Source organism: Nicotiana sylvestris, chromosome 4 (genome assembly GCF_000393655.2).
Source record: "Nicotiana sylvestris chromosome 4, ASM39365v2, whole genome shotgun sequence".
Classification (NCBI taxonomy): Eukaryota; Viridiplantae; Streptophyta; class Magnoliopsida; order Solanales; family Solanaceae; genus Nicotiana; species Nicotiana sylvestris.
Genome location: NC_091060.1, coordinates 68,766,852 through 68,784,963, shown reverse-complemented (window position 1 = coordinate 68,784,963; position 18,112 = coordinate 68,766,852).

The following is an 18,112-nucleotide window of genomic DNA, read 5'->3' as shown; positions in this document are numbered from 1 at the left end:
CCCGTTTAAGCTTCTTCCTTTGGTTAGAAGAGAGCTCAAATGGAACAATACTAGTCTCAAGAAAGTTGGCAACATCCGCGAACCAAGGCATGCTATTCACAGATACAGAGAGGAGCTGCTCATCAGGGAATGAATCATTAATTTCGAGGCCATCAAAAGTCCTTCCCTCCTCTTCCTAGCGGGACAAGTGGTCCGCCACTTGGTTTTCACTCCCCTTTCTATCAACAATATCAAGGTCAAACTCTTGAAGCAATATAACCTATATCATCAACCGAGCCTTAGAATCCTTCTTTGTCATCAAGTAGCGGAGTGCTGTATGGTCGGTATGAACTATCACCTTGACACCCATGAGATAAGGCCTAAACTTCTCCATTGTGAACACAATTGCTAACAACTCTTTTTCCATCATCGTGTAATTCACTTGAGCATCATTCATTGTTTTGCTTGCATAATACACCTGGTGAAACATCTTATTCACGCTTTGACACAAAATCGCTCCTACCGCAACATCGCTTGCGTCACACATGAGCTCAAAAGGTAAGCTCCAATTGGGTGCGGTAATAATGGGAGTGGTAGTCAATTTGTACTTGAGAAGTTCAAAAGCTTTCATACATTCCTCATTAAACACGAACTTGGAATCCTTTTCCACTAACTTGCACAAAGGATTCACTACCTTAGAAAAGTCTTTGATGAATCTTCGGTAGAACCCCGCATGCCCAAGAAAGCTCCTAACCCCCTTGACTGAAGTAGGAGGAGGAAGCTTTAAGATCACTTCAATTTTAGCCTTGTCCACCTCTATACCGTGCTTTGAGATCTTATGGCCGAGGACAATGCCCTCTTCGGCCATAAAGTGGAATTTCCCCTAGTTAAGCACAAGATCAGTCTCTTCACACCGGGCCAACACTTTGTCAAGATTCTTCAAACATTCATCAAAAGAGTCACCCACAACACTGAAGTCGTCCATGAACACTTCCAAGAAGTCCTCCACCATGTCAGTAAATATAGCCATCATACACCACTGGAATGTAGCCGGTGCATTACACAAAGCAAATGACATCCTAGAAAAGGCAAAGGTGCCATACGAACATGTGAAGGTGATTTTCTCCTGATCTTCCGGAGCAATCCAAATCTGGTTGTAACCTGAGTACCCATCTAGAAAATAGTAGAAGGCACGCCCAGCAAGTCTATCTAGCATCTGGTAAAGAAAGGGCAATCGAAAGTGATACTTGGGGGTCACTTTATTCAGCTTGCGGTAGTCCATGCACGCTTTCCATTCGGTGATAGTCCTGGTGGGAATCAACTCATTTCACTTATTGGTAACCACAATCATACCACCCTTCTTCGGCACACATTGCACCGGTGAAGTCCAAGAACTATCTGAGATGGGGTACACAACCCCTGCATCCAACCACTTGATCACCTCCTTTTTGACAACCTCTTGCATAGCCTCGTTCAACCTCCTTTAATGTTCCACGGAGGGCTTGACATCATCTTCAAGTATAATTTTGTGCATGCAAAAGGCGGGGCTTATTCCTTGAATATCAGCTAGAGTCCATCCAATTGCCTTCTTCCTTCTTTGGAGCACCTCTAGTGTTGCATCTACCTGCACGTTAGTAAGACAAGACGAAAGAATAACAGGTAAAGTTGAACTAGGGACTAAGAATTCATACCTGAAATGTGAGGGCAAAGGCTTCAACTCCAGAATGGGAGGTTCCTCAATTGAGGGCTTTGTTAGTGGAGTCTTTCTGCTCTCAAGATCCAAATAGAGCTTTTGAGGCCCATAAGAGTAAGATCCCATTCCATGCAAAGCATTGACACACTCCACCCGACCTTCATCCTCATTCACATCAAGGTTCAACAATACCTCTTCTAGAGGATCCTCCACATTGATCATTGCACTAGTATCATCAACTATCACTTCCATGACAAGATCCACAAAAGAGCACACTTTAGTACTGTTTGGCTACTTCATTGATTTGCACACATGAAAGACCACTTTTTCATCATCCACCCGGAATGTGAGCTCCCCTGCTTCCACATCAACAAATGCCTTCCCCGTTGCAAGGAAAGGTATTCCCAATATGATCGGAACCTCATAGTCGACCTTACAGTCCAAAATCACAAAGTTAGCAGGTAGAATAAACTTTCCCACATAAACAAGAACATCATAGATAATACCAAGTGGCCTCTTCATTGTTCTATCCGCCATTTGCAACCTCATTGAAGTAGCCCTCATTGACCAATACTCAAATTTTTGAACACGGAGTAAGGCATCAAATTGATACTTACTACCAAATCACAGTGCCTTTGAAAAATCCGCACTCCCAATGGTACATGGAAAGGTGAAAGCGCCGGGATCTTCAAGCTTTGGAGCCATCTAGTGCACAATTTCACTTACTTGGTGAGTCATTTTGATGGTCTCACAATCCATGGATCTCTTTTTAGTCACCAATTCTTTTATGAACTTGGCGTAAACCGGCATTTGCTCAAGAGCTTCCACCAAAGAAACATTGATTGATAAGCTCTTCATCATGTCAATAAATTTTCTAAATTGGTTCTCATTCTTTTTCTTCACAAGACTTTGAGGGTAAGGTGAAGGAGGCCTTGGCAAGGGAGCCTTAGCCTTGGGTACTATCGTTTTCGGTATGTCTATTACATGTTCCCTAGACAGATTCACGTCATCTTGAGTCTCCACCTCATTATCATTAATATCAATTCTCACTTCCACACTTAAATTCTCTTCATTTTCTTGCTCATCAACTATAGGAACATCATCATCTTGTACTTCAACCTCATCACTCACAATTTCCTTTTGCTTGGAGGTATTCACATCACCACCTCAACCGCTTCTAGTAATCACTGCCATTGCATGCCTGATGTTGTTCCCACACTTTGAGTTTACTACCATATCACTAGGTAGAGCCCTCTTAGGATGATTATTCAAAGATTGCAAAATCTGATCAAGTTGAACCTCCAAATTCTGGATTGAACTATTGTGAGATGCCAACTGGGCATCAGAGTCGACGTTCTTCTGCATCATTAGTTCAAACATCATCTCGATCCTTCCAATCTCATTGTTTGATGAACTAGGAACTTGGGATGGAAATGGAGGTGGGTTGTTTGGTTGTTGATACATCGGAGAAAGCCTTGCCCCCGATTCCCTTGATTGCCATTGTTCCAACCCCCTTAATTGTTGTTTCCTCCCTAATTGTTGTTGTTGCCACTCCAGTTGTCCTGGTTGTTTTGGTTGCCCCAATTTTGATTGTTGTTCCCCTAGTTGCTATTGCCTTGTTGGTTTTGATTCCCCCAATTTCCTTGGGATCTCCACTGTTGTTGGTGGTTAGGAGCATTGCCCCTTTGTCCTTGGTAATTGTTCACGTACTGCACTTCTTCAATTTGCTCATCATAGCCCTCATCTTGATTGAAACCACCACTACCTTGATCATATTGATCCGGACTACCTTGACCTTGTTGACCTCTTTGTCGTCTCTTGTTGACCAACATATTGACACCTTCCATAGCATTTACTTGTCTAGGAGCTTGAACTTGTTGCAATTGAGCTTTTGCCAAATACTTCATTGTTGTAGTTAACTATGCTATTGCCTGGCCATGATCATGGAGCTCTTTTCGCAAGTGAATGATAGTGGGGTCACCCTGTGGCACATTGGCTCAACTTTGCCAAAATGAGGAAGTATCTGCCATCTCATCTAATATCTCACACGCCTCAACATAAGGTGTGTTCATAAATTTCCCCCTGCTAGCTGGTTCACTACACACCTATTGATCGTGTTAATGGCACGGAAGAATGTCTGCTAAATCGTTGCTTCGGTCATGTCATTGTGGGGACATTCTTTCACCATTGTCTGATATCTCTCCCAGATCTCATGAAGTGGTTCATTAGGTTCCTGTTTGAAGGCCAAAATCTCATCTCTCAAAGTTTCCATATGCCCTGGCTAAAAAAACTTAGCTATAAACTTGTTCGCCATCTCATCCCATGTAGTGATGGAATGGTTGGAAAGCCTTTCAAGCCAGTCCAAAGCTTTCCCTCGAAGTGAGAAAGGGAACAATCTCAACCGTAATGCATCTTATGGCACATTTGTTTGCTTGCTTCCCCAACAGGTATCCACAAAGCCTTTAAGATGTTTATATGCATTCTGATGGGGAGCACCTGTGAAATACCCTCGCTGCGCCAATAAAGTCAACATCATATTTGTAATTTGAAAATTGCCTGCCCGGATCCGGGGTGGGACAATTGCACTTGCATATCCTTTATTTGGAAGCACCTGAGGAGCCACTCTTGAAGGTGGTGGGGGATGGTCTGGAACATTATCATTGTCTTGGAGGCCTCGTCTTTAACCTTGAGGTACTATAGGCACCTCATCCTCACCATTATTATCTACCTCCTCCCCCGGCAGAACATTTCCAAGAGGATCATTGTTATTGTTCGCCATTTTGTACCTGAATTGATGACACACACAAGCTAGTAACACAGAAAGAAACAAAAACAAGACACAAAACCAGTTAGATAGATATCCAAAACCATTTAGCTCCTCGGCAACGGCACCAAAAAGTGATCATGTCCAACCCTACACCACTATAGAGTTGCAAGAGCGGTCGATGCAGCTTTTACCCGAGAAGGTCGGGATCGAATCCACAGGGAGCTAAGATATAGTTGGAGTTGGATTCCTATCTAATCTAGCAATGTGTAGTGCTCTTTATTGCACTTCCAATCATTCTTTTGTTTGTTTGCTACTTCTAATTTTATACTAATGATAGGATTTTCTAAATTGGTAAAGAGGCACTAGGGAAGTGACTTACTCCTAGGTGAGTATCTAACGGGATCTAAAACTTAGGGCAATAATGTTATAGTTGGGATCATGATATAGCCAATGCACGAAGATACTCACTCTATACCTCTTGGTAGTTTGAGTGACTTTGCCCTAATTGGCTTTCTCAAGCCCAATTGGGTGTTCAATTAGTGCAAGCAAAGTTGTCTCAAGTTAGGTATTTCTATTTCTAGGTTTAACCCTTTAATTGGGGCTATCAATCTCTTGAATACACCCCAATTCCTTGTTGGCCTGAATTTCCTAGACTTAAGCTCTCTTTCTCAAGAAGAGTCTAAGTCAAAAGGCACAAATTAGTGTTTGCAACCATCAATTCAACATAAAAAGCACAAATCAGACCAAATATCAATCACCCATAAACATCTAAGCCCTAAAATAGGAGACCCATTAAATACCCACACAAGGGTTGAGCCACAACCCTAGCTAATGGGTTTAACTATTCATAATTAAAGAAGAAAACATAGATTGAGATGCAATAGAAGCCATAAAATGTAATTGCACGGTAAGAATCTAAGACTAATTGCTAAACAAGCTCTAAAATTACTCAAAAAGGCAAAAGTAGGCGGTTCACGTGCTCAGCTAAACAAAAGATGACCTAAAAAACTGAAAAAAAGTATTTATACACAACTAAATTGTCCGAACAAAAATGCCCTTGATGGAGGTACCGTTGACAGCGAAAAATGGACCACTACAACGGTAAGGCTACTGCGGCCGCATAAAATCAAGTGTGGACCGCGTTCTTTAGCTTTCAGCTCAACTTCAGACTCTCTGAATCTCTCCTCTGCTGACCGCGATAAAATGACCGCTGTCGCAGTAGAGGCACCACTGCTGCACAAAAGCACCGCGGGTAGCTGTAACTGGCAGTCCCAAAAATGTATCTCTCTGATCTTTGCCACTGCGGACCGTGAGATCAAGACCGCCTGAGCGGTGAGTCCTTCGCGTCTACGGTTGATTTTCTGCTGTAGCGCTCAGTTGACTCAGCTTTGACTTGTGCAGGTTTCACTCCTTTTTGAGCTGATTTTGACTTTCTTGTCTCTTTTTGACCAAACACTACAAACAAGCACAGTAAGTTAGCTTTCGGGAATACTTGTACACACTTTTAATCTAAAACTCAAGTAAAAATGAGCATAAAATAGACTAGAATCCCTAGTTATCAGTAGGGCCCTCGATTCTTTGTGGTCCTATGGGAGTTTTCCATTGTTCAAGTAGTCGATATACTTATTTTTCCAGTCCCATGTTAAACTTGTTGAATTTATCTCGGCATGACCCTCTTCAACCACAGACTTTGATAGCTGGACGGCTGTCCCCGAGATGATGTCGTCTTCTTCGATTGAAGATCCCAAATTAACAAGTGCATCGGCCTCGCTATTTTGTCTCGGGGTACGTGATCAAGAATCCACTCCTTAAAGTGGTGCAAAGTTACATGTAGCTTATCCAGGTACCGCGACATTCTATCCTCTCGAACCTCAAAACTTTTGTTTACTTGCTTTACCACCAACAAAGAATCACACTTGGCTTCGATGACTTCTGCTCCCAAGATTTTGGCTGGCTCGAGACCTGCAATCATGGCCTCATACTCGGCCTCATTGTTAGTTAATCTAGGAGTTTTGATAGATTGCCTAATTGTATCACCCGTGGGTGGATTTAGAACAATGCCGAGCCCGGACCCTTCCATTCGAGGTGTCGTCCGTGAAAAGAGTCCATACCCCCCATGTGTTACCCGTACTTAGCAGGAGTTCTTTCTCTACTTCAGGCACGAGGGTCGGCGTAAAATCGGCCATGAAGTCAGCTAGGATTTGAGACTTGATGGCTGTTCGGGGTTAATATTCGATATCGTACCCGCTAAGTTCGACGGCCCATTTGGCCAATCGGCCCAATAGCTCGGGCTTATGCAAAACATTTCGAAGGGGGTAGGTGGTTAGTACACATATAGGTGGTCCATGAGAAATCCTTTTTCTTTTTGAGTAAGGAAAAGAACTGGTGACTCCGATATGATGATCTCGAGATGAATCGACCCAGAGCGGCTATTCGACCTGTTAACCTTTTCACGACCTTCACACTATCCATGACTATGATTTCCTTAATCTTATCGAGGTTAATTTCAATGCCCTTATTCGACACTATGAAGCCGAGGAACATACCCGAGCCGACTCCGAAGGCACATTTTTCTGGGTTGAGCTTCATGTTGTATTTTCTCAAAATTTTGAATGTTTCCTGCAAATGAGTCAAATGGTCCTCTGCACGCAGGGACTTAACCAATATATCATTAATGTAAACTTCCATTGTTCTACCTATTTGCTCTTCAAACATTTTGTTAACTAGGTGTTGGTATGTAGCTCCCACATTTTTTAGCCCGAAGGGTATTACATTATAACAATAAGTCCCAAATTTTGTAATAAACGAAGTTTTTTCCTGGTCTCCCGGGTTCATCTGAATCTGATTATACCCGGAGTAGGCGTCGAGAAAAGTTAGGGTATTGTGGCCGGCCGTGGCATCGATCATACAATCGATGTTAGGAAGTGGGAAAGAATCTTTCGGACATGCCTTGCTCAAGTCCTTATAATCTACCCACATTCTAAGCTTGTTTCCTTTTTTAGGAACTACAACTACGTTGGCTAGCCACTCGGGGTACTTAACCTCTCGAATAGATCTTATTTTAAGGAGTTTGGTTACCTCGACCTTTATGAAAGCATGCTTTTCCTCGGACTGATGCCTCCTTTTTTGCTTCACCGGTTTGAACCTGGGATCAGTGCTTAGCCGATGTGTGGTGATCTCCGGTGGAATCCCTGTCATATCTAAATGGGACCAAGCAAAGTAATCCATATTATCAATAAGAAATTGAATGAGTTTTTTCCTGAGTTCGGGAGTTAATCCCGTCCCCAGGTATACCTTTTTCTCGGGCATGTATTCAATCAAAATGACATGCTCCATCTCCTCGATAGTTGATTTGGTAGCATTAGATTCTTCGAGATAGACAAAGGTTCGGGGAGTAAGAAAATCCTCATTTTCGTCTTCGATTACATGATGTTCCGATTCCATCGAGGCTAGAGGCGGTAATTGCTATTTGGCTGCCTGTGTACCCCCGATGCTCGATTTCTCCGAGGTCGAAGGCTCTGGTATTGGCACCACCTCCTCGATTGCAAACATCTCCTTTGCAGCATGTTGCTCTCTGTAGACTATTTTTACTCCTTCCTCTATTGGGAACTTCATCATTTGGTGAAGAGTTGAAGGCACTGCCCTCATGTTGTGTATCCATGGTCTCCCAAGGAGCGCGTTATACCTTATATCACCTTCAGTGACATGGAACCTCATATCTTGTATGGTCCCGACTACGTTTACTGGCAAGATAATTTCTCCCTTTGTTGTTTCGCTTGCCATGTTGAAGCCATTCAAAACCCGGGATGTAGGTACAATCTGATCTAGTAGGCCGAGTTGTTCCACGACGCTCGATCTTATTATGTTTGCCGAGCTACCTGGATCCACTAAAACACGTTTAACTTGAATTTTATTCAAAAGGATAGAGAATACTAGAGCGTCGTTGTGAGGCTGAGATATGCCTTCTGTTTCCTCATCATAGAATGATAAGACGTCCTCGGGCACATAGCTCCAAGTCCGTTTTTCTCTGGTGATTGATACTTTGGTGCACTTGAACATAGGTCGTTGAGGGACATCGACTCTGCCAATGATCATGTGGATTACATGTTGTGGTTCTTCTTGTTCTTTTTTCCTTGCATCTCTCTCCCTGAAGTGATTCTTATCCCGATCATTTAGGAATTCTCGAATGGCCCTCATTGAATAACCGAGCCACTTCTTCCTTTAGCTTCCTACAATCCTCTTTTCTATGACCATGTGTGCCATGATACTTGCACACCAATTTTGGGTTCCTTTGAAAGGATCGATCTGTATTGGCCTGGGCCACTTGGTATCTTTGATTCTCCCAATAGCTGAGACGATCCCTGATGCATCTATGCCAAAGTTGTACTCTTATAATCGAGGGGCCTCAATAGGGTCGGTTTGCTTATCGAACCGGTTCTTACTCATGAGTCCCCGAGAGCTTTGACCTCGAACATTTCTCCGATCTCTCCAAGGAGTGTTGCGGCTTAGGTCGCTGTTCCTTCGATCGGCATATGGTAGATACGATACTTTGTTGAATCTCTATTCCGGTCTATATCCCTCGAGGGGCTTGGATGCAAATCTGTTAGGAGGAACTGAACCCGAGGGGGCTCCCAACTGGTTGTCCTCGACCCTTGTTTACTTTAAAAATAGTAATTACAATTAGATTTGATTTTGTGGTTCTAAAAATACGTGATTTATTTTTATGCTAGTTGTTAAGCAGTAGATGCTAAATGTGAGATTAAAAAATGAAATAAGAACTTGAAAGCAGTATGTTTATGCAAACCGAGTGGTGGAGAATCGAGGCCTCGAGCCAGGTTACACGGGGCCTCGCGATTGAGCTAGATACTAAGTTGTGGACGGTCGATGAAGGACTAACAATATTAAGAGCTTTGATGAAGGCTCTTTATGACCAATAATGAGCAATGAATGAAGAACAATCAATAGAACTCAATAAATGTGAGCAATAAGTGTAAATAACATAATTAAGAGAGAATGTGTTAGAGAGCAGATAATGTTCTTATTCTTGCATTGAATATTGTGAGTGATATTATGTTATCTTGTTCTCTATTACAAAATGACAACGATCCCCTTTATATATGAGGGAGAATCTCAACATAGTACAAATACATTTATTACAAAGATATATGGCTGGTACAACCATTTAATGCCATGGTACGGGCTCACACTAGCCTAATAGACTTGGTCAGCCTAAATCACGTGCCTTGGGAACTTCCCATTTTTCCATCATGACTACCAATCTGCACTGCCCCGAAGTTGAACGTTGATAATCCCTCGGGGCTGAACCTCGACAATTGTCTCGAATCTTTGGAGACGTGCCTATGAAACATCATTATGACAATAAAATCTGACCCTATGATTTGCACCATATACAGATAGTCCCTGCATTTCTTAGAATGAAGATGATAAGAAACAGTCTTGAATTCTTGCCTCTTTGAGACTATCCCCGTGACGTCAGCCTATCAGAGCATTAAATGCCATGACTCAAAAGACTATGCAGGGGTCGCTGTCAACACGACTATTGAGAAGCCCATAAACCGCTATTGGTTCAACCTTTCCACTTCCCAAATGCTGCTCGTGTGACTTCTATAAATACCTCAACCGTTTTGCCATTCATACTTTACAACACCTTTAAGATTTTATAGCAAAGTTTACAATCTTCTGCATTATTATCCCTTCTGCGCTTGCTCCTTCACTTTCTTTCATAGAAACCCCTCTTTTTCATAGTCATGGCCAGAACTTCTAGAACAGTACCTCAAAAGGAGGGCACGCCTCCTCATCACACCCGTCGAAGGGCAAAACCAAAAACACCCCTAATTGTCGAGCAGTGTACCCCTACTAAATTCGATACAATATCTAATTTTTTAATCCCCTTGCCACACCAGAACGATGTGAGCACGTATCTCGGTACATCAACATGGTGATCGATACAAACAGAGTAAAAGAAGACTGTCGATGGGGGGAGGCAGCATTAGTAGAGATCCCCAATTCTGGGGAGAGCATAGTAGACCATAAAGCTGGCTTCCTTAGCGTGTATACATACCCATTTACTTTGGGCCCCGCAGTTTCTTCGAATCCTTCTCCCCCATTGATAGATTCGGTGATTCTTGATTTCTACCATGAGTATCGAGTGACGCTCGGTCAGATCTATCCTTCTTTCTGGAGGATCGTTCATATGCTCCGGTAGTTTTCCATCCAGGTCGAGGGTATGACCTTCACCCTCAATCACTTGGTCAGATTATGCAGCCCTCGTCTCTTACGGGGTTTGATCAAGCTTCATCCTCGATCCACGACGCCGTTCTTTTCGAGCATCGATGAGGACAAAGATCGGGGATGGATGAGCCAGTTTGTCCGAGTGAGGACCTCAGACATTATCTCGGCTAATAGGATACCATTCCTGGAGGAGTGGAATATGAACCGTAAGTGCCCCTACCCCGAACATATTTTATTGCTTTTTCATCCCCTTCTAAAAAGATGATCTTCTTTTGATCATGCAACCACCATTTGGTACCCTGGCGCGGTTTAGAACCTATTGGGATGGATCAGACAGTTAAATTCTGCTTTTCCTTATCTTGATTGTTCTTGGCGCGACTTGGCCAGAATGCGGTGGCAGACCAAGAATCACGGTATGCTCTTTACTGTTATCTTCACCATGTTTCCTTATGAATATATTTTATGGTGGCAAGTTTGATGTATCATGCTCGTGTAGGCCTCGGGGATGGAGTGTCGATGAGGCCGACTCCAGTTGGTGAAGAGGGAACCTCAAAACCCATCAAGGGTAAGAAAACGAAGAAAGAAACTTCGACCGAGTCTTCAATTAAGACCGACACCACTATCTCAACTTCGGCTACTGTGGCATGTCTCCATGCCGAGGATGAAGGTGATGATGATAATGAAGGCCCTTTGGTACAAAAGATGAGATGAGGTGCAGATGCCTATCAAGTTGTTGGGCGGAAAGCCACCGAATCGGGGGTGGTCGACATATACCAAACCCGTGCTGAGGAGACCCTTAAGGAGGATGCGGGCGTAGTCCCCGAGTTCCAAGTCAGACATGGTACAGTCTGCGCTGATGATCCCGCTACTGGTGACTCTGGAGGTCCTGAACCTGAAGTTTCTTGGGGGTGAGATGAGACCTTTAGAGAACTTAATGCCCTGAGTGGCTTTAATTTGGGTCATTCGTACTCACCGGGGGAGTTCAGGTATGCACAGGTCCAAGATACCACCGATTTGGGGGCTTTCCATAGAGGGGAAGATGTGCTCAAAATCCTTCTCGATGGTGTCGACAAAGACATTGACCTCGATGCTCCCATTGCTCTCGAGGAGGTGGAAAGGCTTCAACAACAGGTGATATTCTTTGGCATATTTTTAGAGTTTCAAATTTTTGCCTTTGTTTTTCTAACTTCCCTGCTTTGTTGCAGGCTAAGCAAATGTACGACCATGCCTTTTCTAGTCTTTGAGACGAGCTTTCGTGCTGTGGGAAGGAGTTCGAGAAGCTCACCTCAGAGCTAAAGGAGTCAAAGTCCTGCTCTGCCCCAAAAGCGGAGGATTTGAGCGGGCTTCAGGCAAATTTGGAGGGAGTGCTCTGAGAAAGGGCTGGCCTTGCTGAGCAGGTAACATGGTATCCATGAACTCGTTCATAATTCTTATAATTTGATGCTTACCGACTTATTTTTTCCTTTGTAGATCGGGAAAAAGGATGCTCTTGTGGGGCAACTTCAGGAAGAGGTTGCTGCTAAGAATGCGGAGATCCTCGAGCTGAGAAGGCAAAATGAGGCCGTGACCTCGGAGAGAGACCTCTTGCGGACGGAGTTGACATCGGTCCAGGGTCTTCTTTGAAATGCTCAGGAAGAGGCTGCTGCACTATGTGCGGCCAAGTCTAAGGTTGAAGAGAATGCGTCTTCATACCTAAAAGATGCCGCTACTGCGAATGAACGATTCCGAGAGATATCAGAGAAGGCCGAGCAGAAGATGACTCGGGCCATCGCTTACGCTTGTGCAAAGGCAAGGAGGCAGGCTCTCGAGGAAGCAAGCACTGAAGGTGCCGATCTCTCAGCTGAGATTAAGGAAGCGCGAGACTTGGAGGAAGAATCGACATTCTCGACCACTTCGGATGAGGGTTTCAGAGATGATCCAGAGAGTAGTGGTGGTGAAGAGTAGACCCACGTAGTCTTCCCTTCTTTTTTGTGTATGCATTTCTTGGGGGGAAAAGGTCTTGTAAAGACGCCCCTTGTAAATATATTTTTGGCAATGTAAGATAATTTTTCTACTTCAAGTCTTTGAATTTTATATTTCAGCGTTCACATGGAGTTAGCCTTTGAATTTTGATGTTGGCTCTTCGGAGCCCATACTTGGAGTAATCGGGACCCTCGAGATCAGGCACCATCTCGAGATTAGGTCGATAGCTTTTTAGCATCGATGCTTATAATAGCAGAAATCCTCGGGGTCTCAACGGCTCCTGAGCGCTGTGTGATAGTATCATTTATGTAACACGGTTGTGAAGCGACCGAGGTGTTCCCACCGGTGCACTTCCCCAAAAATGGCACTGACATGATCAAAATCAATTGCCCTTCAGGATAGGCGAACAACTGATGCTTGCTCTATATATTCATTTGCTTATTTCTTGTTTGAGGACTCCGCTACTTTGAGTAACTATCCCTTTTATAGAGCTCTTTTTTGTGCTAGTTCTCTTATCATTTCAAGAACTTTCACCCAAGCCTTTACCTTCATTTTTCTTATTTTATTGTAGCCATGGCTGCTGCGTCCAAACCCGTTCACCAAGGGGAGGAGAGTTCCGCCTCTACTTCGCGCTCGGTCGATGGTACACCGCCGGTATCATGTGTGATAACTTCGAGGTGCTTTGTCATGAGGAGGGACTTTGCGTTAGAGAGACCTCTCAATGTTCAGGGACATCGGGAGCATGCATCGAGGTTTATCTCCTCAATAGGGGAGGAGCACCTCGAGGCAGTTAGAAAAGACTGCGGATGGGGAGAGGAAGTGGTACTGCAGGTACCTTCCCCGGAAGAGAGCATCATGGCTCATGTCGAGGGGTTTTTAATGTATATATGTGCCCTTTTATGTTGGGCCCTCTTAATAGGGTCGTTCTCGAATTTTGTAGAAGATGTCGGGTTACCTTGGCATAGGTTCACCCGTCGTTTTGGAGGATAGTGCTGATGATAAGGTATTTTGCAGATAAGACCGAGCTCGAGTTCTTCCTCAGCCATCTTCTTAGAATGTACCGGCACTTGCATCATCGAGGCCTGATTACTTTGCATCAATCCACTCGTCCCTTTGTTGCCAGCAACGAAGAGGATAAAGATCGAGGGTGGATGAGTCATTTTGTCCGAGTGCGGACTGTCGATATTATCCCCACAGAGTTCCTTCCATTTCCTGAGAAATGGAACTTCAAACGTAAGTGATACACTTATGTTCTTATTACTTTTTCCCATGGTGGAGGCGGACTTTGTAAAGATGCATTCTTTTTTTTCTTTTTTTTGCAGCAATCCCGTGGATGCCACAAGAGGTTCCTGACCTGGCGGATTTGTCTCAAAAACTAGTAGCTTGCTCGACTTACGATGAGCGTAAGTGGCGAGATCTGGCCAAGGGTATATGGGAGGGAAAACATCACGGTACGTGGTGTGTGGCTTGCTTTCTTTGAGAGGTACTTTCTTTTATGTGTACTTAATCTGTCACCGCATGCATTAGAGATTTTCTGATGAGGCCGTGCCCCCTCGGGGAGGAGGAAGAATCGTTGACTTTGGGATCGAGTACTGATAACAAACGGAAGGAATTCTCGAAGTATTAGGGTGCTCTTAGCAAGGCAAGCCTTTCTCGAAGGCTCAAAAAAGATGTATCTGTTGATCCTGCGGCATCTGAGGCTTCTAGCCTTGGAAAAGTGGTTCCCCTCATACTGCCGTCTTCATTTCCCGCTGAAGGTACTTCGAGGGATACATGTGTTCAGCCGTCGTTCTCGCCTCCCGTCAAAGGTACTTCGAGGGATGTTCGAGACCATGGGCCGCTTAAATCAAGCGAGGTCTCGAGCGACCATGTCCCCATCGAGATTGGTTCAATCGGGGCTGGTGAGGCTAGGCCAGTAGGTGCACGCTCAACCTTTGAGGAGGCTCAGCGGCTTTCTTCTGTGGTGAGCTTTAGTCGACTTCGTTGATCTTCTGATTTTACATTTTTGTTTTCTCATTAAGCTTTTTTTTCATAGGCCTTTGACAAGCTCAAGTCAGAGTTACTCCGCTGTGAAGCCCAATTAAGGAAAGCCTTAGATGGGGATAAATCCCTCAGGCTTCTTTGTGATTTAAGGGGAAAAGAATTGAGGCACCTTCGGTATGAGGCAAATCGAAGCCTGAACTACAAAAGCAGCTTGAGAAACAAGTAACTTTTGCTCCGAGGGAGTGCATACTCCTTCTATATTAAGGGATTAATATTTTGAAACCTTTGTTTCAGAGCAAGGCAGAAGATTTGGAACGCCTTTGGGGCGAGGTTGGCCAGGCATAGCATGAGTTTAACGAGCTAAGGGCTCAGATAGATGCCAATGTTGCGGCCAAGAAGAATGCTCTGGCCAAGATTTCTGCACTAGAGGTGCAACTCTGGAATGCCGGTGAAAACAACTCGGTTTATACGAGCAGGATTGCAAGGCTCGAGTCCGACCTTTTGGAGATGAAGGCCGAAGTCATGGACGCCCGGGCTGAAGTTGAGGAGATTCAGGCTAAGGCCGATAAGAAAGTGGCCATCTATTTAAAAGACGCTGCTGAAGCTCGGGCTGAGCTGAGAGGGGCTTCTGATCGAGAGAGCAGAAGCAATGAATATGCCCGGTGTAAATCTCGAAGGGAAATCCTTGAAGAGATTTGCGCTAGGGGTTTCGATCTCTCGGAAGAAATAGCGTAGGCCAAGGCGGATGAATACGACGCCAAATTCATCTTGTGCGATATCGAAGATAATGAGGAAGAGGCTGATGGGGCCGCAGTCCCCGAGGGGAAAATAGACTAGGTTTTTTCTTTTTGATTCTTTGTACAATGTTCTTAGAGAACTTTGCAAATAGAGCTTTTTGTATTTTTTCGCATATGCGTATAAAAGAAAACCTTTTGGTTTCCTTTTTAATACATTCCCCTCTGCTTATGTATGTTTTTTTTCTCGAATTTATACGTTCATCGATGATTGACCAGGTGAACTGGATTTTGAGGTAAAAACTCTTAGGTTTGCCTATCGACCCTAAGGCTTGTTGGGTTGGCTCGTAGGCTTTTACGCACTGGGTCGGTATGACCTCTTAATATAGGCTGGCGACAGTGGCTCTTACCCATTGGGTCGGTACGACCTCTTAGTATAGGCTGGCGACAGTGGCTTTTACGCATTTATCCTTAGGCATTTTTAGTTAACTATTTCGGGTTTAGTCTCCAAGTAGAATTTCGACTCGATCTCGTTGACCCTTAAGATTTTGAATTTTAGGTTGGCTCTTAGGCTCCTACACGTAGGGTCGGTACGACCTCTTAATATAAGCTGACGACAGTGGCTCTTACGCGTGGGGTAAGTACGACCTCTTAATATAGGCTTTATTTTCCCTCGTTAAAGGCTTTTTGAAATTTTTGTGTTCGCCCGACCCTTCGACGGCTCGCTAAGAGCCTCGATTGTGAGCCGTTATATAGTGATAAATGAGCACCTCGGGAGGTTCACTCGATGGCGGAAATTGTTTTGAGGCCTGTTGTTTGGAGCTGATATGATCGAGGCTCTTTTGCTTATGCCGAGGGTAGCCTGATTAACCGGTTCTTTTCTGTAAGGACCCGTAGAATTCTTAATCAAAAACCCAAAATCTCGTAGTGCCAAGTTAGGAATATATGTTAGAAATTTATAAAATTCTCGCCATGGTTCAGACCTTTTTGATTGATATATGCATTAAAAAGTTAAGGAAAAATAATTTTTTCAGAAGAGCACGTTTTGTGGCCCATTATGCGGCCGCATAATAGTAATGCGGACCGCATAGTCATTGCAGAGTGAGGCAGAATGTTGGCTAATTTTGAGGAAAGCTGTGCCGCCAATTATGCGATCACATAATCGATATGCGGGCCGCATAGTCGTCGCATAACCTCCTTGGTATTTTTGCGAAGGGCGGTTTTGCGGTGCATTATGCGACGCAGAACAAGTATGCAGACCGCATATTGGTCGCATATCCGGGTAGAATATTCAAGTCTTGAGGGATAGTTTTGCAGTCTATTTTGCGGGTCGCATATCAGTTATGCAGTCACATATGCGACCACAGATTGAGTCGAGGCTCCTATTTTCTAACTTTTAAAACCCAACCCTATTCCGTTAAAAACACCCCATTAGACCCTCTTGTGCTATTTTCTACTACATTTAGAGTGAGAGAAAGAGTTCTAGAGGGAGAAAGTGATCCTCACCAAGTCACTATCCAATCCTTGCCCAAATCTTTGAAGATTATCAAGTAAAGTTACTAAGCCTTCATCCTAGGAGGTAAGAACTTATGCCCTAACATTTGATTTCGAAATTCCTATTAAAATGAGTAATTAACAAGTGGGTTCATAGGTATAAGTATTGATTATCTTGCAAACATGTATGATAAAAGGGTATAGGGAGATTGTGAGCTAAAAATGTAACAAATGGGGTGTAGGATGATAGAATATCTCACAAAAGGTCCTAAAATCATAATGCACATTTAGTGTTTGATAATGTGACCAAATGAGCTAGAATCTTGATTATCCCTCTAATTTTTGGTTCAACATGTAATTCTCATAATATAGATCAAAGTTGCTAGGAGTTCCGAAATTATTGTAAGAATTTAAGGGAAGCTCTATTGAGGTATGTATGGCTAAAACCACCTCTTCCTAGAAATTGAGCTACCTTGGTGTCCATGTAAATGTTGTAAGTCCGAAATTTGATTGATGTAGTACTTGTTATTTCAAATGAATTGGTGTTGCAAGAATATATGTGAAAAGTGTGTCTTAATGTGCTCAATATGCTATTCTTGGTAAATTGAGGATGTGTGAAGAATGTGAACTATGTGCTAAAATACCTAGATTTCAAGTCAAGTTTATACTGTGGTTATTATGCCGAACTATATGAAATCCTCTCTATGCTTACAACTTGAATTGCTCTCGTATGTGCCCATTATCTTAAATTGCAAGGTTAATAGTGAAAGTGAAAATGATGTGAAATGTGGGGGAAAAGAATTTGAGTTATGAAATGTGTCCTAGTGCCAAGTATGATGTGATAATTTTAGCCCCAAGTGCCGATGAACTGATATATGTGAAACAAAAATTGAAGTGAGATGATTGATGGAAAAAGGGAAATGTCTTGGTAAGACGACTTAGTCGATCAGGCCATGATCGGACGCCATGCTACACAGATAGTGGTATTGTGCTGATATTGAAACCAGAAAGTGAGAATGAAAATTGTGATTGAGGTATATGTCTCAAATGAGGAAACTTAGTCTATCGGGTCGTGATCAGACTCCGCCCAAGAAAGCGGTGGTATTGTGAATGATGATGCAACAATATTAAATGTCCCAACCTAAAGCTATGGAAATTATGTGAAAGCTATGTGATCCCTTTTATTTGATGATGTGGTGATTGTTTAAAGGTTTTGTTGATCTTTATGATTTCTTTATTCTTTTATGG